Source organism: Heloderma suspectum, chromosome 2 (genome assembly GCF_057233095.1).
Source record: "Heloderma suspectum isolate Gila_16-S chromosome 2, 16-S_ref, whole genome shotgun sequence".
Classification (NCBI taxonomy): Eukaryota; Metazoa; Chordata; class Lepidosauria; order Squamata; family Helodermatidae; genus Heloderma; species Heloderma suspectum.
The window spans coordinates 79,750,898-79,774,454 of NC_139459.1; positions in this window are offsets into that span (position 1 = coordinate 79,750,898).

Below are 23,557 nucleotides of genomic sequence, written 5' to 3' on the forward strand. Positions count from 1 at the left end.
TAGAACTAACATAAGAGGCATGTAGTGGAATTTTGCCTTCTAAGCAAATTTTACAGACATAACAAAGACCCTTGTGGCACCTTAAAGCTGACACATTTATTATGGGATACGTTTCCTAGACTAGAGTAGTCTAGGAAAGCTTCTGCCATAATACATGTGATATTTTTTAAGGTGCCACATTGTCTTTTCTGAAACAGACTAACACAGCTACCCCTCTGAAAGTTCTTAGAGATACTAAGGATCTCTCAGGGTCTGAATCAGCCAACCCTAAATATCAGTGATATTAGGACCTTCTTCATAAACACTGGGGTTTCATTAATTAATCAGTGGGGACTTTTCAACACACAGCGACATGTATGCTTCCCCTAGGAAGTAATGTGTATTAAACATACACACAAAAATCAGTATGTTCAATAACCCAAATTTCCACAATCCTTCAAAGATAAAAAAAAGTCGATGACGGTATGGAGCTCCCTGCTGAGGGAGGCTGGGTTCACCCCCTCTCTGTTATCCTTCTGCCAGCAAGCAGGCCTTTGGCATATAAACTGGTTGGCTGTTGAAGGGGGCGTTAATTGGTTGGATGCTGTTTATTTCTTTTCTTGTTGTGTATTTAATTGTGGTTTTAAGTTTTGTGCTTTTCTGTTATGTTTTAATTAAAGATTTTGTTTTGGTTGCTAAAAGACTGATATTACGATACTGGAAAGATAAAAGCTCACCGCCTATAATGCAATGGACTGAAGACTTAACAACACTAGCAACATTTGAAAGAGTGGTATATAGGCGTAACTTGCAAATGGACTTATATGCGGATATTTGGTCTGCTTTTACTGAAGTTTATGTCTAACTTTTTTTTTCTTCCCTTCTTTCTTCTCGAATATTGTAATGTTAGAAACTGATGATTTTGAATATGTTGTTGTATTTTTATTTCATTCTCCTTTTTTAGGTTTTGTAATGTTTTCAGTTTGTTTTGTTTTGTAAAAATTCACAATAAAATATTAATTTAAAGATGTTTTAATTAAAGATTTGGTTTTCAATCTGGATTTTATTGTTAGCCACCTTGAGCACCATTTTTAGAGGAAAGCCATGATATTAAATAAATACATACACATAAACACAAAAATTTTGATGCATACTCATAGTCCAGTGCAAACACGCCTATGTATTGGCAGTGCCAAATGTCGCCGTCAGTGAGCGAGAACTGCCCTCCCACTTTTTCTTCAGACTCCACCAAGTCTGTCCAGCCTGGCTCCGCCCCTTTCTCCTCTGAACTCCTTTACCTGCGGCCACGGATGCCCTGTCTGGAGCAGAGAGCTAGGCTGCCGAGTCTCAGCCGGGGGATTACTTCTGCATTAGCAGGTGCTGTTTACCACAGTGGCAGCCAATATATTCAAAAACTTCTGAACAGAAGGTACCAGACTTGGTGTGAAGGAAGCGGGGAGAGCAGTCTTTCCCTCGAAGCAGCTGCTTGCCACTTTCATAATTGGTGCTATGTCCTCTGCCAATCATCCACACATTCATTTGTGTGGAAGAGCCCGCTGCGTGCCAAAGCAGAGGCGACCCGGCCTGCTTCTGTCAGAATGTCTGCCTCAATCCCCCTGTTCAATTTGGTGTACAGAATTGGCTTCATTCAGCGCAACAGCAGGCAGTGGCCGCTCTGACCTAACTACCCTTAAATCAAGAGAACAAATCTTATTGCCCCGGTGCGGTTCAGAAACTGCAACCTGTGTCTGAAAGGCATTCTCTTAATTTTCTATTTCTTTTATTTCCCTGGGGATATGATAAATGATTCCACTGTTGTTTACATTTTAGTTAACTAACTCATAGCAGATTTTCCTCCTATAGTAATCCTTCATTTGGAAGACCTTTTGAGTACTGCAGCCTGCTTGATTGAGAACACTGAACAAAAAGTTACAACTGTCTGTGTTCCACAAACTGCATTGTTTTCCCATCTCTCCTTAGATGCAATCAAGGTGTTGGCTCTAATACATGTTATTTAACACCTGGCTACCTTAGGGACTGGTTTCTTGGTCTCCAGCCTTTGACTGGAATCAGCTAATTGGTTGGAGTGTTGCAATCAGTCTATGCAATACCACAGCAATGAGCAACTATAAGATTAGCTTAATAATACTAGGAGAGTGTCACATCCTGTTTTCACTGCAAAAGAAATTCAAGAATAATAGCTCTGACTGGAATTTAGCCATTAAATTATGGTGGGAGGGGGGAATCATTCTGATAAAAAAGAACAAATGTTTTTTCCACCAAACTGTTTTATGTTGCTTTATGACATCCAAATTTGGCAACTCCCACATCACAATACATTGCAAATAGTGTGGTAAAAATTGATTTGCAAATAAAAGGCACTCACAAAAAACATTTAATATGGATTAGTTGCTTCTTCATACATACTAAGCACTCTGTTGTTCTTGTAAGTGGATACTCCCTAGCATTCTAAAGAATAATTAAAAGGTGGAGTCATAATTACAACAATTATTTATCTAAAATAAAAGATACTGTAATAAATCAGAATACTCCTAAACATCTGATGCTCTGACTTGGATTCCTGCATTGAGCAGGGGGTTGGACTCGATGGCCTTGTAGGCCCCTTCCAACCCTACTATTCTATGATTCTATGATTCTATATACATTTGAAGGTAGATGAAATCCATCCCCTTAGAATGCTGTTACTAACCTGATGACTGGACTAGTATAGCATATTTTTTAATTTGAAGCTGGGTTAAAATCCCTGCTCAGCAATGTAACTGTAAGGTGGCCTTCGTCGGGTCGCTCCCTGTCTTTTCTCCATCTGTTAAGGGAGACACAAAGTGTTCTCACTCTGAATAAGATAAAGATTGCAAAGCACTGTTTATAGTTTAGAAGTAATGCATAAATAGGAAATAATGATGAGCAAAAGTGCATCGATGGTTAATCAATGCTCTGCGGCCTTGAAAATGTTATCAAAAATAAATCTGGAATAAAATTTGTTATCTCATCTATGCAACCTGAAGAAAAGATAATTCATTGTGAAGTATATGATGAACCATTATTTGCTGTGTACCTTTTCCCATATAGCAGTTGAGAGGTAATTTGTATTAATTTGTTACCAGTCCTTACCGTATATGAATACCTAAGCAACCAATTTGGTTAGCAGTTTTGGTTCACCCTCCATTATTCTTTTTATAAAAGATATATACAACTCTTTTTAAAAGCAACATGTCTACATTAAAATATAATAGGGTACAATCCTATGCGTGCTGGCTGAGGAAAGCTGGGAGTTGCAGGACTTCTTTCTGTCTAAACACGCATAGAGTTGTGCCCTTAATCCAATAAAACTAGTTAAGAGTACCAAACAAAACTGAAGAGCATCAGAACAAATAAACCAGCAGCCATAGTCTTTTGTAACAAAAGCATCTTGAATTTGACTTGGATTCCTGCACTGAGCAGGGGGTTGGACTCGATGGTCTTATAGGCTCCCTCCAACCCTACTATTTTATGATTCTATGGAAAGACAGCAAAGGGAGGCTCAAGGGAATTACCAGGGTTACACTCCACCCTGCCCTTCTTCCAGTGCAAGTCAACCACCAGGGTGACCAAGGCAGCTACTGTCCAAAATCTCAGCCTGAAACCAGGGCCCCATCTACATGAGCCATTTGCCCCAGTGCCTCTTCAAAGGGAATATCTGTGCAACAGATGATGTAGTCCCCGCTTTGCAGCCCAATTGTGGTTTTCACGGAGAAATCTGGGTTTTCCCAGAGTCCATTTGCTGCGAAGTTTTCACTTGCTTCGGGCTCACTGCGGGGGTTGAGCTGTCTGTCCCTTCCTCGGACTGACATCGCAGCATTGCTAGTGATGGCCCTCCTCCCCCGCAGCTCCGCAGATACAGAGGCATGAAGAGACGGGCTGGTGGAAGCTGCGCTGATTGTCGGAAGGGGAAGTAGCCTGGGGTGGGGGAATGCAGAGGGGAAAACATGTCTACCGGGAAGCAACTCATTGCCTTCAGTTTCACTGCCTCACTTTAAGTATCGAGCTTGAGAGCGGAGATGTGCAACTACAAAGGAACACAGCTGAGAAACACTGGATACCTGTGGATTTGCAGTTGCGAAGTTGAGAAAGGGTGGGTGCCAGGGCGGACGATTTTCATAAACATCTATTCAGAAGCACTTCATTGAGCCTGTATTTGTGCGGGGGGGGGGGGAGCCTGTGGATTGGGCAGTTAATAGACTACGTGCTACTTGCTCTCTCCTCCTCCCCAGCTCTGCGCTCCCTGCTCTCAGCGGGTGCTCACTCTCCGGAGGCAGCGGCTGCCTGCTTGCCTGCCCGCCTCAGAAATGTGTACGCGGGGCTTGTTATGAATGTCTACTCACAAGCAAGTCCTACATACTAGTCGCACACCCTCCTCCCCAGCTCTGCGGTCTCTGCTCTTCCCGGCTTGGGAAGCCCACTTTAAGCCTCCCATCTACTGCCCCGGTTGTTAATTCGCAGTGCTAATACTGCGCAGCTCCGACGGAACGAACAATGAAATCGGCACCATGTAGATGTAGCCCAGATTGAAATGGTTCTATATAATCCACTCTAGGCTTTTAGATAATCCATTTTAGACTTATAACAGACATCACAAATAATAGCAATCCCATCACAATAAACCTGTTTTCCTTTGTATATGTATATCACTTTCTGGACTATAGGGCTGTCCACATGCAATTCCCCTCACACATTTACTGAATGTGGGGAGCAGTGGGGAGATGGGTCCACACCATTAGCCTCATCCCCGATGCTGACATACCTGCTCACCACACCCCTCTGGTAGCCATGTGTGCACCATTAGTGCACACATAGGGTTCTTCTTCAGGGCCAAACTGCAGATTACTTACAGCTATGTCTTTTTTTTTCTTTTTCACCTTTGCTGTCCCCTGTGGTCCTGATAGAGATAAGGGCCCCTGCACCTGCAACTTGTATTGCCAAAATATTCATAAAAACAAATGAATCACTTTTTGGCAATGTAAATTGCAGGCAAGGGGGGATTCAGATTGGGACCATAGTGGGGAGGTGGGGAGGCAAAAGGTTAAAGCCACTATGCTTGGGTCATGAGCCATATTGGGTCCCCTGCATTTATTAGAGTACAAAGGTGGGGAAGGGCAGGAGTGGGGAACCCTGATGGGCCATACAACAGTGCATGTGTTTCAGATTAACACTGTTCATGTGGGCACATGTGGCTGATGTATGTATCAGTGTTAGGGCTGGCAACATGGGCTGAATCTACACATAGCAGTTATAACGTTACCATACCATTATCATAACTATTGTACACATGACACCAGTGGGCACCAATAGTTATGATAACAGTATGATAATGGTATAACTGCTATGTGTAGATTCAGCCATGGTCCTGCTTCCCCTTACACATTCAAGGCTGGATCGAGATTTAGTCATCCTTGAAATCAATGGGTCAGGTAAGTCATGATTAACTTCAGTGGCATTGATTTCAGTGGGTCTACTCTAAGAATGACAAGATCTGGATCTAACCCTCCGTGGACACACAAGGGGAACTTAGCCTAGACCTTGTATGATGTTAGATATGTTGAAAAGGCAGCCAGAGATGAGGAGTTGCCTTTTGTAACCTTTACGTAGTGTGAAGGCAAACAGTAAGGAGAACAACTTGGACATTGGGCCCAGAATTTCTTTTGGAACCTTTAGGGTATTCATTATTAGGGTTTGGGAGCAAACTTCTGGTGAACTTAATATCATCTTCTCTTCAAAATTAAATGGAAGGAGAATGAGAGCACTGACACTGTTGATACACTAATTTTAGCACACCCAAGGAACTGCAGACAGTATGCTCTAATTGTCCCCTCATCTTGTTCAAAAGAGTTTAAATCTCTTCCATTACATGTTATGAAATGTTTCTTCAGTTTTGTTGCACACTTCTTCTCACAATATTTACATCTATCAACTTACTTAAGGGGCTCTATTATAATGATGCCACACACTATTTTTTCTGACTGAGTTTTATTATGACTACATCAAAATACAATTCCCCGTAGTAACCTATGGCTGCAAGAGCTGGACCATAAGGAAGGCTGAGCGAAGGAAGATAGATGCTTTTGAACTGTGGTGCTGGATGAAAATTCTGAGAGTGCCTTGGACTGCAAGAAGATCAAACCAGTCCATACTCCAGGAAATAAAGCCAGACTGCTCACTTGAGGGAATGATCTTAAAGGCAAAACTGAAGTACTTTGGCCACATCATGAGAAGACAGGCTACCCTGGAGAAGATGCTGATGCTAGGGAAAGTGGAAGGCAAAAGGAAGAGGGGCTGACCAAGGGCAAGATGGATGGATGATATTCTGGAGGTGACAGACTCGACCTTGGGGGAGCTGGGGGTAGGGATGTACGAAAGTCCCTTACCTGAACCCGAAGCTTGATTCGCGGTGGGGGGGAGGCGCTCCATCCCTCCCCCTGAATTTCTGGCTGGGGGGGAGGTGCCCTGTCCTTCCCCCCTGAAATTCTGGCCGGGGGGGAGGTGCCCCGTCCCTCCGGCCCGAATCCTCCTGTCCTGCCGGAACGCAAATGGCAGCGGCCGTAGCCACTGCTGTTTGCGTCCCTGCAGTCAGCCGTGCTAGGCTACGTAAATGTTTACGTAGCCTATCACAGCTGAGTGAAAAAAACAACAACAACGCATTTCCCTTATTTTCGCGTTCCCCTTATTTTCGAACGCTATTCGTGTTCCCCTTATTTTCGCCGTAGTCTACGTAAATGTTTATGTAGTTAATTTGCGTACACGCGGTTTTTTGTTTTTGTTTTCACTCAGCCGTGATAGGCTACGTAAACATTTACGTAGCCTATTATGGTGTTTTTTAAAAATCTAGCCATGATAGGCTATGTAAATCTTTACGTAGCCTATCATGTTTGTTTTTGTTTGTTTTTTACTTGGAAATGGCCGCCGCCGCCGCCACCAGGGACATTCGCACAAGGTAAGTCCCGTCCTGGGGGGGGGGCAGACCATTTCTCCACCAATTTTGGGAGGCCGAATACGCTGGCATTCGGCCTCCCCGAGATTTGTAGAGAAATTCTCTGACATCCCTAATGGGGGTGGCGACGGCCAACAGGAAGCTCTGGCGTGGGCTGGTCTATGAAGTCACGAAGAGTCGGAAGCGACTGACTGAATAAACAACAACAACAACATCAAAATAACCAAAAGCACTAAAATGCTAATAGATCTTATGGAAACACTTACCCAGATCAAGAAATGAGACTTCTCTGTGTGTTTGCTAAAAGCAAAACAAAATTAATCACAGTTTTAGCTTTGGTTTTGCTTTCACTTGCAGTCTGAGATGAAATAAGAATTTTAGCTTTGGTTTTGATTTTACCTGCACAGCCAATTGGGTGAATTTATATCTTGATTTTTAAAATTTATTATGTGTATTTGTAGTTTTATTTTATCACCTCCTTCCCATTGACAAATCAATAATATACCATATATATATATATATATACACGCACACAGACACACACACACTCACTCACTCACAAACGTCCTAGGAATAATCACATGAAAAACATAAAGTACAGCTTAAAAACTGCCAAGCTTGCCTAGTATTGTATTGGCAGTCCTTCATTGTTACTAATTAATTGTAAGAAACAATTAATTTTTTTAAATAGATTTTTTTTCTGCAGAAAAATAAAACACTGAAAATTTTTCCTGAAAATTATCCATGGAATTTTTCTGCCCCAGATCTCTGTCAGGAGCATAGGTAAAATGGCTGCAATGAAATGGTGGAGAAGTTTCCCTGAGCATGGCTCAGAAATGAAGTTTTGGAATTCTTAAAAGGCCGCTGTTGCATCCTGTTAACTGTTAGTCTGACTTTTGAGAATTTTATCCTGAGTGGGACCCTGTAGGGAAATGCGGTAAGGGAAGGCTATATGCTACCTCCAGTATCAAGAGGCAGTATGCCTATATACACAGTTGCTGGGGAACATGGGTGGGAGGGTGCTGTTGCACTCATGTCCTGCTTGTGGGTTTCCCCCCATCGACAGCTGGTTAGATGACTACACAATAAATGCCTTGTGCAGAAAAGCCCTACCTGGCAAGTGGGGATGGCAGCAGTAGCAAAAAGTGGAGCACAGGGAGGAGGGTTTGTCCCTTCTTTCGCCTCACACTCTGTGATCTCAATGCACTCCAGAACAGCACAGTATGACATAATAAGCAGTGGCCATCTTCCAAAGAAGGGGCCGCGGTGGCTTAGTGGTTAAGACGCTGAACTGCAGACCGGAAGGTCGGCAGGTCAGCAGTTCGAGACCCGAGTGCCGCATAACGGAGTGAGCTCCCGTCTTCAGTCCCAGCTTCTGCCAACCTAGCAGTTCGAAAGCAAGAAATTGCAGGTAGATAAACAGGTACCGCCTCGGCGGGAAAGGTAGCAGCGTTCCGTGCACCTCGGTGTTCAGTCATGCCGGCCACATGGCCACGGAAGCGTCTTCGGACAGCGCTGGCTCTTCGGCTTAGAAACGGGGATGAGCACCGCACCCTGGAGTCGGACACGACTGGTTGGGGACACCTTTTACCTTTTTTATCTTCCAAAGAGCCAGTGTGGTGTAGTTGGACCAGGGTCAGGAGATCCGGGTTGTAGTCCTCATTCGGCCATGAAGCCAAATGGGCCAGTTTGGGCCAGTCACTGACTCTCAGCCTGCCCTACCTCAGTAGGTTGTTGTGAGGATAAAATGGAGAGGAGGAGGACCAGGTAAGCCGCCTTGGGTTCCTTGCAAGAGGAAAAAAGGAGGGATATACATGTAATAATAATATAAATAAAAATCCTTCCCTCCAAATTACATTCTCTGCAGCTGCTACTGCCACATATGGTTCCCACTTAGCAATAAATAAAGGAAAGTGTGGGGACAGGGCTGTGCCTTGCGGAGTGGGAGGCAGGTGGGCTATGTGTGTCATTTCCCAAGCACCTCTGATTACATTGGGAAAGGAAACAATTTGAACCTGACATTTAAAAAAAAAAGGTTCATTCCCACATCAGTCCACAGAGAGGCATGGTTGATTTTTTACCCATTTCTAGTGTGTATAGCACCCTTCCATGACCTGGTGCCCTCCAGGTGTTTTGGACTACAACTCCCAGCATTCCTGACAATTGGCTATGCTGGCTGAGGCTGATGGGAGTTGAACTCCAAAACATCTGGAGGGTGCCGGGTTGGGGAAGGCTGATATATAGTATTGGCACCATACTTCAGCAGCCATTTTTATGAAAGTACATATACTTTAATATCAAAACTACAAGTTAGCAGTGGCAAGCAAATAATAGAAACAGTGGTGGCAGCTGGTTTGGAGAAGCTTAGCAGGCGGGAGCAGAGAAAAGCTCCAAAATGTAAAATTTTTGGAACCAAGGTTTGGACTCAGGGCTCAAAAATGGCCAAACTTGGCCTTTTTGTGGCCTTTCTTAAAGCGCCCTGCACAGCTGGAGCGTCAGTTCTACAGCCCGCTTTAAATGAAATCCAGAGTTTACTGCTGATAATGGAAACTCTGCATTGTAAAAATCATTCACACAGTCCTCTCCCGCATAAGCAATCCATGAAGCAAAACACGCCTTGTTGACTCATGCAGAAAACCAGAATAATGCAAGTTGATAAAAAGAAGAAGAAGAAGAAAAAGAAAAGGTTTACAGCTCAGTCTGCCAAGATAATGTTTGGACCCTGGGGACATTCATAAGCCTCAGACTCCATTCTTTTTACTCCATGCAGTCATGACTAATATTTCTAATTGCTTGGAACTGCCAAGAATTGTTTGCCAAAGAGAATATATAATTTATACAGAAAACCTGCTCATATTTATATGCTGGCAAAAATAAGACTCATTGTCTGAAAAGGAGAAATCAAAATGCCAAAAAGCCAAATTTAGCAAACACAGTTTTCTGCATTTGATATGACCTCAGCATTCCCATAGTGAGTATTAAATACATAAATGACAAATAATCATCTTACATTATTACGGAGATAATTGGTCATTCATGCTCCTGGTAAAACTGGGCACAATCTCCCATAAAGTTATCTGACACAAATTTCATTGAAATGAATGGGAATCTGCATTCCTACAAGCAGTTGTGCCCATTCAAATATTTGGTTTTATTTTTGGTGTTTTTTCCACCTCTTTCACCCTTCTAAGCACATTCAGATCTGAACCACGCTTACTTGGAAAATAAGTTCCAGAAATCAATATGGACATGTTCCGTCCTGTCACACATATCTAAGAGACACAAAGGAGCCTTTCAGTGGAGCCCTTTTAATCCCTCCACTTTTCCTGTCAGCACTCAGCCAGACATGTGCACACCGAAGCAACACTGGCCATTTACCTACTATGGGAAGCATACACAAGCACTCCTCCTTAAATCTGTCTGCTGGGTTTCTGCCCACTCTCAGATCCTGCACAAGCATCTCATCTTTACCTGAAAAAGGAAATCGCTCCCTAACTTTGCCCTCACATTCCCTCTGTTCTTATATCCCACCACAGCATTACCTGTGTGACCTTCATACATCCAGCCCTACTACCTTTACCTGTCAGTCTCCTGTTCCCTGAAACAAACTCAGGCTTTCCTTCCTTGCTGCCCCAGTATCCTTGGGATGCCATTACTCTTACTTCCTTCAAATCTTTCAAACGCCACCTGTTCCATGAAGCCTTTGCTACAACCCTCATGCCCTATTAAGCCTAAGTACTTGTGACTGTAATAGTCACATTTTTGCTCTGTTTACCTGTGCTTCCATTTCACTCCACTTCCTCTGTTTTTATCCCTTGTCTCTACATACAAAATTATAAACCACTTGGGGATTTTCTACACGAGGCATTTATCAGGCACTTGTCATTCCCTACACATGGTTGTTAATGGATTCTTTAGACAATGTCATGGCCCTCCAGTTTTGCTTCTGTGTCTGACGAGGACATTTCGTGATTTTTTTTTAGAGCAGGGAAAATGCTCTAAATTTTTAATTGTAAAAGCAAAAGAAACATTTTTTTCACTTGTGTATTTGTGCTATTCTGCTATATTACAGTGCCACTTAGAGGTTAGAGCAGAAGTGCTCGGATCTCATTTCTGTGAAGAAACAGAAAGTAGGTACAGCAGATTATCATTTGATTAACAGATTCACATTAAAAAAATGATGAGTATCCTATCATTCTTTGGAAAGTGCCACATATATTGATGGTGCTGCTGCTGTTGTAAATAATAATAGTAACAAAAGCAGCAATAACAGCAACAACATGTAGATCCAGCTGTAATGCCTCTTCAGAGCCACACACAGGCAGGTGAGAAATTCAGCCCTGTCACCCTGCCCCAAATATGCACACGGTAAAAATATGGGGGTTAAATCTGATGTTGCATGAGCAGACTTCTGCTCACACAGTTGGTCTCCCCTTTGCTCTTCTTCCCCATGCAACTTCCCTCACACCCACCAAATCTGCACCAGTGGATCCCCCAACAGGAGCAGATTTGGAGGACATGCAGGGGAGAGGGGAAATCTGTTCCACCAGTGGTTTCTGTTCCACTGGCAGCCAGCCAGCATTGGATACAACCCATGTAATCCAGACACAGATACCACACAAATGTAGGAATCTCTTCAAATTATGTTTATATCCTGCAGCCTAGGTCAAGAAACATGTTGGTTCCGTAACATACACTGCCCTCTTTGCGTGCAACACCAAGGCCACTGTTCAAGGGACACCCAAATGACCCCCTAGAAAGCAGCAGGTGACGGAAGTGGCAGCAAACAGGCCCAGCGGCAGCACCAAGGCCAGCATGGACGTGCTGGAGCCCAGCAAGGATGGCACTGTTTGCTGCGTCATCCTTTCTTACTTGCTTTTATAGTAAGAGGGCAGCCGGCCAGGCATGTACCTGGTTAGAGATGCTCATTCTATTCATTTTACTTTAAATATATATCATACTTTTCTACAACAAAATTGTGCTTATTTCTATGTAAATATCAAGGCAGCAAAAGCAAGTTCCAATTTATACCTGTAGTCATGATGGTGCTATGATTTAAGTGTTAAAATGTGAAACTGCACATGCTCAGAGTTTTTTTTTTATCGGGGTTGGCAAACATTTCTTTTTCTCTCTCTAACATATCAGGAATCAGCTGTAAAGCATGGAATGGTGGTAGGAATGGGAGGGAGAGAAGAAATGTTAAGTGTTTGCTTCACAGTTCGAGTAATGCACATGATCATCTAAACCACCCCCACCCCCCATGAGACCATTAAGTACGTCTGGGGTTTGAAAGGACCTCGCAGCATCACTGGTCTCACCTCAGATGGTGGGGCACCTGGCAGAGTGCCCTTAAAGAAGATCTCGCTGTACAGGCAGGGTTGTGCTGGAGGAGACAACCTTCAGGACAAATTAATTTATTTATTATTAGATTTATTAGCCGCCCATCTGGCCAGCTACCCGGCCACCCTAGGCAGTGTACAATGCAAATAACAACACAAAATATAACCTAGTCAACTAAACAAAACAACATTTCTCTAAAAAAAAAACCCTAACCCACCCCAAATTCCCGCCTGGACAGCCAGGTTTTCAAAGCTCGTCAGAAGCTCATCAAAGAGGGGGCATGGCGGAGGTCACTAGGGAGGGAATTCCACAGAGTGGGGGCCACTACAAAAAGGCCCTCTCCCTAGTCTTCACCAGCCTAGCTGTCCTGGCTGATGGGACGGACAGAAGGCTTTCCGAGGCCGATCTCATTGAGCGGCATCCCTGGTGTCACTGGAGGCACTCCTGGAACTGGGCTGGAACCATATAGGGTTTTAAAGGTGAAAACCTTGAACTGGGCCCCAGAAAACAACTGGTAACCAGTGCAACTCTTTCAACACTAGATTCTTTCTGTAGCTAGTGAGGCAATTGCAATTTGGAGTGCTGGGTGGAAAATGGTTGCATGAGTATTACAAGCACCTTTTGGTTCCTGATACCACTGATTATGAGGGATACAACTCCTCTCCTATGCCTGCAATGTGTCATGATCCTAACAACTGAACTCCACTCATAAAGAGAGAACAACCTGACTGTGTGAATGACAGGTAGGCAGGACTGTAACCATTTTGAAAGCTCATCACCCCCAAATGACCTTTATTCCCACTGAGAAATGGTGGACACAAGGAGCGGTGTTGGCTAAACACGTCTACTTGGAAGTAACGCATTCTCTTCCATTGCACTTTACTGAGCACAGAAGCAAGGAGAGGGGCAGGGAACAGGCCTCCACTCATTTGCTGCCCTGCACCTAAGCAGTTGATGATGTCCAGTTCTACTTGTGCGACTCCACCCCCCAACTCCCAACTAATGCAGTTTCAGGTGCCATTTGCCCCGTGAAAGCATTTTTTTTAATGTATTTTTTAAAAAATGTTAAAAAAAACAAACAAACCCCACTTTACTGGCTATATTTGCCACAGGAGGAGCAAACCTGATTTCATGAAAATCCAGATTTAAACAGAATCACCTCAGAAAGTGTCTCCGTGTAGATAAGGCCAAAGGTGGATAATAATCAGAGAAAACCCTGCAAAGGGGCCTTCTTTTTCTAATGATTTGTGAGTGAGAAAACAAGAAGTTTCAGAAATTTTCTGAGAACGCCTTTGAGAAAAATTCAGAATGTCTTCTAAGAAATTTCAGCTCTAATATCAGCCAACCTCAGCAGGAAAGTAAAGTTGGTGAATACAGCAGTATAGCTATGCTACACCCCAAAAGCTTCCCCCCTCCCCCGCCGCCTATTCATTATGGTCAGTAATAGTGTAACATAACTGGCTGGACTAACTTGCAAAGGTTAAATAAGGTAGAGGTATGCCTGGACCTAACTGGATAAGGCATAGGGTGCAATCCTATGCATGTTTAGACAAAAAAAAAAATGTCCTACAGCTGACTGGGGGATGCTGGGTATTGTAGGATTTCTTTCTGTCTAAACATGCATAAGATTGCACCTTAAAAAAAATCAAGTTAATCCAAGTTTTTGTTAATTAAATTCATGCAGTTAAAAGTTTCAGATGAAGGATTCTAAATCAAGGGATCTTCAACATGCCTTGATTTTTGGAACAATGAAAAGTCCTTGTACGAATTTCCCCTAGAAAAAGCAGTAGAGGGAGCTGTTGTCATGCTTTCAGAAAACATTTTGGTTATTTTGGTTCCCTGTTTGGAGCCTTGAAGTGAAATTAGGACATGGTAATCTATGTTTTTGCCTTGGCCAATGCTGCTTAGCAATGCCTTAAGCCCAACATTTGGAACCATCATAAAAGTATGATGACAATTTAGATTTCTATTTATCTATCTAGGTCATCAGTGATTTTAGATTGAGACATACCATTCTGTATGAGAAATCATCTAGAAAAGGGGAAATAGTGCATAATAATGGTGTTAAAGCAGAGGACACAGAGGAAGAAACACAAACCAACTGACTCAAAATATTTCCACCAGCCTCAGTGGGCCATCACTCATGGTTCATATTTTGGAAAAATATTTTGGAAAGTTTCAGTCTGTATCTTTTTAACACAGAAAACATTAATATTATAAACTATGTTAGCAATTTTTTTAAATGCACCTGATCAGAAACACTTGAACAGTTATGGTAAGGTTTCTGATATTAAGCATTTTGATGTCATGGTATGGCCCATGTGATAGAACAGGGTATTATAAGATTTTTTTTCAGATTCAGATGAATTAGAAACAACAACACAACAACAACAACAATGACTTAATAGTTATACATACAGTTATCTTGGGGAACAACTAGTCATCAGAACATTTTGAGATGTGAAAAATGGTATGTTTCAGAGCTTCATGGAATGTTCTCGGCAGTCAATGCTTAAACAAAAACTGGAATTCTAGCTGAATGTGGTGGAATCGACAGGTTTGGCCTATTATCTTTGTAAAAGAGTGTTTTTAAAAAAACAACAGTGGTACAGTGGCATTCATAGTAAATGTAAACCAAAAGTTTCACTCTAATCCTTTAGTGATCCGTACTTATCTATTTTTCAGAAACAAAGATACAAGTAGGGTAAAATACAGATGTTCTACTGAAGCAGAATTCCTTCATGTACAAGCAAAAACATATTTCAGATACTGATAATGGTCGAAATACATTGTAATCTTCATCTTTCTTTGTCAGGAGTTAGATAATAGAATAAAAATAATATACATCTTCCTATATTACATACAGTCTTCTTTGATGTTTGAGTTTAACTAACAGATATTTTGAGACCATGGAACTGGTTAACTTTTCTACTTCAAATAGTTTTTGGTATTTTGTATCACAATCCCCAAAGCAGCAAAATGTTCTGGACAGCTCTCAGCAGGATCAATTTCCTGGAATACTTCTGCTGCTTTTTAACAATCTGCTTATTTACCAATGTACACAATGCGCGGGTATTACAGAAGCACAGATCTGAGAACACCCAAGCCGTCAGTGTTAGATAACAGTGGCACTTCCAGAGCAACAGGAATATTCCTGAAACCTGAAACTGTTTCTCAGCCAGAAACCTTCCAGGCCCAAAGACAAACTGTTCTTTTTCAGCTCTATTTGCCCCCACACTCAGGCTTGGCAAAAAACTATCCTCTCTATGTGGGTGGGAACAGCCTGTCCAAATAGCCAAAGTGATCTGCTCTACCCAGTGCCCATCTATTCACATACGTTGTTGACAAAGCCACATCAACACTAAGGACCAAAATAGACCGTCAGTATCTAGCAGCTACATCTTCCTCCCCTTCATTTTTACTCTAGAGTAGGCACAGGGGCCCAATCTGGATTGGGACCCTAGTGTAGGGGGTAGTGGGGCTTGGGTTGGGTCCTCCTGTGCCTACTCTAGAGGAAAAAATCAAAAAAGGCATAGCTGGTAGACACAAATTTAAAGTAATGTGTGTTTTTGCTTTCAGAGGAGGGTTTGAGTAAACGAACAGCATATGTCACGTGTTCAACTAATTCATACACACAGTGCTGGAGTTAATTAGATTACTTTTTTAAAAATCTGATTGAAGATGAGCACAAGCTGCAACATAGATGATTGGGGAAAATACTATTGAGTTTTTCTCTGAAAAACAACCACCCACCTCTAGTAAGTGCCATGGTAGCTCTGAAAGGCATAGCTATCTGAAAATATCGCACACATACATAGAGGCAAATGAACACACGTGCACATGAATATCCATGCTTTCTGCATGCTTTGTTTCCTTGCAAAATGGCCAGTTTTTTACCACCTCAGCCATGCCAGCTAATTCTGTGGCAATTGCGGCAGCAGCATTTTCTGTGGGTGTGAGATACGGTACCCAGTGGGTTGGGGGGGGGGGCAATGCAGCCCTTGAGGCCCAGAAGCTGCTTACTCCTGCCTTATGCCATTCCATTTAGCTCAGTATTGTCTACCCTGACTAGCAGCTCCAATCCAGGATTTCAGATGGGATTGAATCTGGAACTTTTTGTGCACACAATATACAAAGCATGTCTCTGCCACAGAGCAATTACTTTCTCCAATGATCATTAAGAAAAAATAGTGTCATCTTAACCATCTGAAAATGTAACCTGAGCTTTTGTTGAAACTGTAATTTCTAGTTTAGTTTGTGCAAATTATATATTAATTTAACTTGCAGATTGCCAAATTACAACATTTTATCCAAATACTCTCAGAGAGGTGAAAGGATTGTCAAAATATTTGTGTAACCAGAGATTCAGTAGAATGCTATTTGCATGAAAATTTGGCTCTTGTTTAAAATATTCAACTAATCAAGATCTGATAATGAAAGTTATGTTAATGGAGCTGTTTGCATAATCTTTTAATTTAGGTTTTTTTTAAAGTTCTATAACTAAATGGATTCATTTTCAATCTATAACCTCACTGTTCTCTTGACTAGTAGTTGAAGTCTAGTATTTATGGAGCTGTAATGCACAGCTGTTCTACTCTTTTATATAAAATTCCTCTTCTCTACAGTCTTCAATAGCCTTAGCAGATTTCTGTAAAGCAGCCGCTAATGCTTTGCGTCCAACTCCACCACCACTTCTCAATGGGTAAAATCCAATAGTGTTGGTCCACCAGTGAAATAGACACCATTGGCTGAATAGATTCCCCTCCTCCTGCAGCCCCCTGCATGCCACCAGATCTGCCCCAGAGGGTTGGGAGGCCCTCTGCAGCAGATTTGGGGTCATGGGGTGGAGGATATGGAGGGGAATGCTGATTGGGTGAGCAGGAGTCATCTTATACAAGTCCGGAACCTGGACTTCCCAAATATACTTTACATCTGCTCTGACCAGTAGATCACTAAACCACTTGTGAAGCAATTCTGTAAGCTTTTGCTTCTGTGAACAGTGAAAAAAACTTTAGCTATCAGCTGGAATCAAAAGAGCCAGTATAGGCGCCCAAGGGCTTGAGAAATGTTTAGTTTTCCTTTTGGATGGCAATGTCATGCGATAAACTGCTTTTAAAACCCCACGACTAAGTCTTGTGCCATGTGGATGGGAAGCTGCTGTCTGAGAAATGAAAGTCTAAAGACCCTTTGAGTGCACAGAACTGGTTATTCATTTCTTTCGATCCAGACGATCTTATTTGCCCCATGATGATAAATTAAAAAGCATTATATGAAGCATTTCCATATATAAATTCTTCTAGAGGAAATGTTTTCCAACTGGAAATCAACTGGATTGGATTGATTACACTTGGTTTACATCAGGGGTTACAACCTTTTCAGTGCCAGAAGCCAAATGTGATGGTGGCTCAGGGCTCACGTGCACATGTGCACACATACACACACACACACACACACATGCACACGCATGCATGTATGTTGTGTTTTTCATCTCTGTAAACCACCCAGAGAGCTTTGGCTATTGGGAGGTATAGAAATGTAATTAATAATAATAACAATACAGGTGAGGGGGAATTTGAGGGTGTCAGGGGAGTTCAAGGCACCTGTGGGGGGCTTCAGTAAAAGACTTTGGGGGCTTAAGGTTGTGCACCCCGAGTTTACATGCTTTATAGTATAACCCAAAGACTCTCCACTTTTGCCAGTGCCATGCCGTACAGAATTAGGATGAGTATACCAAGGCATATTTGAGTAGCTAAATTCGAAGGATTACCATGTCATCAACTAAGGCAGTGCCTGGGAAGATATTATATTATATTCATAAGAACTCCAACTGACCGTGATTCTGGTTACACTGTGGAACTGGTTCAGAGAAGAGTTAAAGGTCAATGTAAAAACAACAACCACCCTGCTTAAAGCTTCATAGTAAGAAGCATGTTTAATATAACTAATTTATAGATGAATGTGGTGCCAAACTCGAATACGTTAACAAGGTAAGGCTGTAGGGTCTATAGGTAAGATAATGTATTGCTTTCATTAAAAAGCAATCTGCATGGACCATATCCACTAACACTGGGAACTCTGCAGCTGTCACCTTTATCAGGGGAACAAGAGCAAGCCACTACATTTTAATCACTGGAGTTTGTCAGGAACGAAAAACAGCCAGCTTCCCACAAATCAACAGACATGTATCCTGATAAGGAGACTGAATTGGAAAAGGACAGCTACACCCCATGCAGTACACCACCTATTCTGGCGTGATCAAAGCACTGTAATTGTAGCCGATAAATCTGCTGAATTAGCCCCCAGGACAAAACCACTCATCTTTCTGGAGACAGACACATGCTTGTGAGAGCCATCCATCACACGGTAATCACCGTATACACAATTTTTTGGATTTCCCCAATAGTTTCTTAAAACGATCAGGGGAGGAAGGAGGACATAATTGTGAGGCTAACAGTTCCATTTGTTTTGCTGATACCGCAAGAGATTTTGTTGCCTATCCTCATTTAATCAAGGTTGTGTGAAACCTAAGTGGATCTAGGGATGGAGACGTAGAGGGTGTCTCCATGAGTGATTTACTCCAAGCTGGCTGGGTGTTGAGGACGTCTTTAGGGCTACATGATGTCATGGCCATCCAGCAGCCACCCCAGAGCTTATCAGGGGACAACTGGATTTCCTGAGACTGCGTAAAGTCAAATTCTTTTTCTTAACTTGGGTTCTCCCCGGTACAGTTGCTGTGTGCCCCAACACCTGCATTTACCTCGTGTATGCTAGCCCTGCCATGAAAGGTGTGAAAGGGGTCAAGGGGTGTTTCCTGTCCCCTGTGTTTCCCAGCACAAACCAATTAGTGTCTACTCAGAAGTAACTCCCACTGTGCTCAGTGAGGCTTGCCGCACATCAGAATTTACAGCGATCCCCCTGAATTGCTGAGCTTAAAGCACGGATTTCTTGAAAGCAGCAAAGTGCTTTACCAAACCTGTGATTCTCTGTGGCTTGGTTTATTGGCTTTGGAAGTAAGTAATTCATGCCTCCATCACAGTGATCCTGCACAGCATTGGGTTACATTGGGGGCTGGTTTCCCCATCCCTGAATTTACTGCTGTCTTTCCCACAAGAAACCTATTAGTGTCTACTCAGAAGTAACTCCCACTGAACTCAATGAGGCTTGTTCCCGAAATGCACACTCCCAGAGTTACTGAGATTATCAAGACACAGGAGGAAGATTTTATCGAAGGAGAAATGGGGGGGAGCCTGGATGGAGGGGGGGAAGAGCCTGGAGGGGGGGGAAGCCTCTCTTATTGGCTGAGCAGCCCCCACTAGTCAGATGATGTTCACTCCAACACCCACACCCTGCCCGGAAGTATGTTCTGTAAAGCAACTTAGAATGGTGCGCTTCACATGCCCATGGAGCCCTGCATGGACCAAAGCCAGTTCCTTAAAAAATGTGGGTAAGCCATGCCTTCCTTCTCTTTCCACTGTTGTGGAGACAGGGCCATAGTTAACTCAGATATTTACTGTTGTATTTTCCTTTGCCATTTCATTGCTAAAAGGCCTGAAATTAATGAATTTGTTGGTCTGCCATCCTACAGACCATCAGCTGTCCTCTGATGAGCTGTAGGATGTTGCAGAAGTGATGTTCCACCAGCGTAGAGGAGCTCTGTTGGTGGGGCAGCACTTATGTCCCCAAAGGAGCCCCCAGAATGCCAGTGGAAAGTTCCACCAGTGGTAGAGGGAAAGGGTTGTTTCAGGGGGCACATCACAGGTGGGTTGGGGGCCTTGGATTCCCAGAATTCAAAGCCCCTTCATTCTCCCAACAAACCCGAGAGAGAAAAAACTATGCCCACCCTGGAGCTGGCATAGTGATTAACCTCCATTTAGTGTCAATGGGAGGGGGGGAAATTAAAAATGAAATGGGGGTGAGGTAGGAAAGAAAAACTTATCTCCCCAGTAGGATTGCTCTGCTCATTAGCATCCTCACCTATCACTTCACATGAGTTGACATGTGTGTAGCAATATCTTTTTTAAAAGGCTCAATAAAAGCAGCAAAATAAAACAAATATTAATATATAAAATACTCTACATGAAAATAAAAGGACACCCATTCAGTTTTAAGTCTGGCTTTAAAAGGCTGGTAGAACCACACACACACACACACACACACAAAAGATTTGCAGAATCTACAAGATTTGTAGAATTGAGATCTGAGCACTATATGAGGAGTGTTTCCTTTCCTGATTTTCCGCTACATAACCTCTAGGAGCTTTTCTACATGAGGCATTTATTGTGTGTTAATCATTCCCTACTAACAGTTGTTTCTGTGTCTTTAATTACTTATTTCCTCTCCTTAATTTTTTCTCTTCTCTTTTTTTGGTGCATTTATGCTATTTCACAATAAAGCTCCCAGGAAACAGACAAGTTAATTAAGGGATAACTCATCACTAAATGCTACCCTTTGCTGAAAGGAAGTAATCAGAGGCAGAAGGTACAAGGAAGATGTTTCAATTTAATTTGCATAGGGCCTTTACTGAGAAAACAGGACCATGGCTATCAGGATGGTGACTGTTAGAGAATATAGTACTATATTAAGTACCACGTGGAACCAAATTTTAATCCCCCTTCCAACCAACAACTGAAAAGCAATATCTCAGCAGCACTAAAGGACCCTACTGCAGAAATAACGTCTATGATATCAACAGCATGTAAACCAAACTGTTCCTTTTTTTCACACTAGTAGTATCATTACAAAACCTAGCTCTAAATGGCAAGAAAACTAAGAGGCTTGTTGTAGATATTGGAAGTGATGTGTAGGAATGTCAGCAAATGAAAGAGACGAGCACATAACTGAGACACTTGCAGAGGATATTGTGAGATTTCAGAAGTCAAAGCAGCATGAACAGCAGTGAAACATTCCCAAATTTGGAGGGCATCTTGCTAGTGTATAAGTGATGTCCTTTTTATTTACTCCCCGCACCCTTTGCTAATTTTCACTACATCATTCTTATTTGAATTAAGAATTGAATTGAATTGAATGAATCTCCAGTCAGTGTTCAAACACGTCTATTGCTCCTCTACGAATCTTCACATTGGATTCCTTCCTTCCCTGGCTAACTAAAACTAGGTGTGTAGGTTTGGTCTTTGTTCCACACAGACTATGGGCCCCGAGATGGGAAGGAAGAAGCCAAGCCCCAATTTACAGCTATTCAGTTCTCGTATTCATAACCTCCCCTTACACAATGTAGAAGGCAATGAAGTATTTATGGGCGATGCCACGAATGGTTTACAAAATACAAATTGCCCCATGAATCCTTAAGAGACATTCCACCATATCGAACACGTGAACAGCTTAATAGAATGTGGGGAAAATGCGTCAGCTGCCAGTAGTTATACAGGTTTGAACACTAAACTCTACATTTCACTAAAATACGCTCAGTATCATTGCTTGCATATGAATAGCAAGAAGAAAATCTTTAAGAAAACAGCATATTCATATTCATTGTTGGTTTTCATTTTAACAAATACTGAGGGAACAAGTAAAATAACCATTCCATCACAAAAATGAAAGAACATGAGCATAAGAGAGTGTAAACCAATTAAATATTATTGTCACCAGGCAGCCATAGGTAGATAACATCTGGGACAAATTATATTTACATTGATGCTTCCAAAATCTAGCAATCAAATGAAAAATTATTTTAAATGTTAGTGAACCGTATACGAATGGAACATTTCACAGCAGGTCAAATACACACATTACCCATTATATTTTCAAAGTGTAATTTGCCACTAGAGTAAGTATGCTATAGAGCATGACTGCGGAGAAATTGGGGGCCTTCCTGCATAATTATCTGAGAGCACTTTTGTCAGTATCCAATTTATGTGTTGCCGAGCACATTCTGATATTACTCAGATAATGTGGATGCTGCTGTAATATAATGCCTTACCACGCTACAGGAGTAATGTCAGAAGCCCCAGAACAAGTGGGAGAACTGCACAACATAGCTCCTATCCTAGGCTCACACTGACCTTCTGAAAACTGGAACAAAGTTACTGTGAGAAGGAAACTCCTCCTATGTGGTCCAGGACTTCCGACATTATCCCAGTCACATGGGAAAGGGCTACTCTGAAATGGCTTCCATATTCCATCAGAATATGTTTTCAGACTCCTTATTAAGAGAACTCGGAACACAATAGTTGATCCCCTTATCGCAGCATGGGACATCATGGCTAGCAGAGAGCATGTCTCTGTAAAGGGATTGGGAATGCCTCCTAATCTCATTTCAGGCTTCTTTAGTATTCCTTACTAACCCAGGACATGGTAATTGTTCCCTTAGATGGGTGGTGGTGGTCCTATTCTTGGTTGTGAAGAAATTGTAGTTGAGAAGAAAGAGGTAGATATTGACTTACAACTTTTATTTCATTACAAGCATAATAAATAAAGAAGGACGGAGAACTCTACTAAACCTAGTAGTAGGATGGTCATCCAGATGGTCAGCTTAAACCTGGGTCTCCTATTTTGGTGTAGCTCTTTATTGGACCTCATTTGGTTTCGGCATGGTTCCCATTCCACAGCAGTTGGCCCTCAAAACTAATAGATGGTCCCAGTCAACCACGATGATTGGAGTTACAGCATTTTGACTGTCTATGGGACTCAATTCTTCCCCTCCCCCTTTTGTTTCTTACCCATCAAGGCTGTGACAAGTATATGCATTATTGTTGTTGTTGTTGTTGTTGTTTATTCATTCAGTCGCTTCCAACTCTTCGTGACTTCATGGACCAGCCCACGCCAGAGCTTCCTGTCGGCCATCGCCACTCCCAGCTCCCCTAAGGTCGAGTCCGACACCTCCAGAATATCATCCATCCATCTAGCCCTTGGTCAGCCCCTCTTCCTTTTGCCTTCCACTTTCCCTAGCATCAGCATCTTCTCCAGGGTAGCCTGTCTTCTCATTATGTAGCCAAAGTACTTCAGCTTTGCCTTTAATATCATTCCCTTAAGTGAGCAGACTGGCTTTATTTCCTGGAGTATGGACTGGTTTGATCTTCTTGCAGGCCAAGGCACTCTCAGAATTTTCCTCCAGCACCACAGTTTAAAATCTTCCTTCGCTCAGCCTTCCTTATGGTCCAGCTCTCGCAGCCATAGGTTACTACGAGGAATACCATTGCTTTAACTATGCGGACCTTTGATGTCAGTGTCTATGCTCTTAACTATTTTATCAAGATTTGTCATTGCTCTCCTCTCAAGAAGTAAATGTCTTCTGAT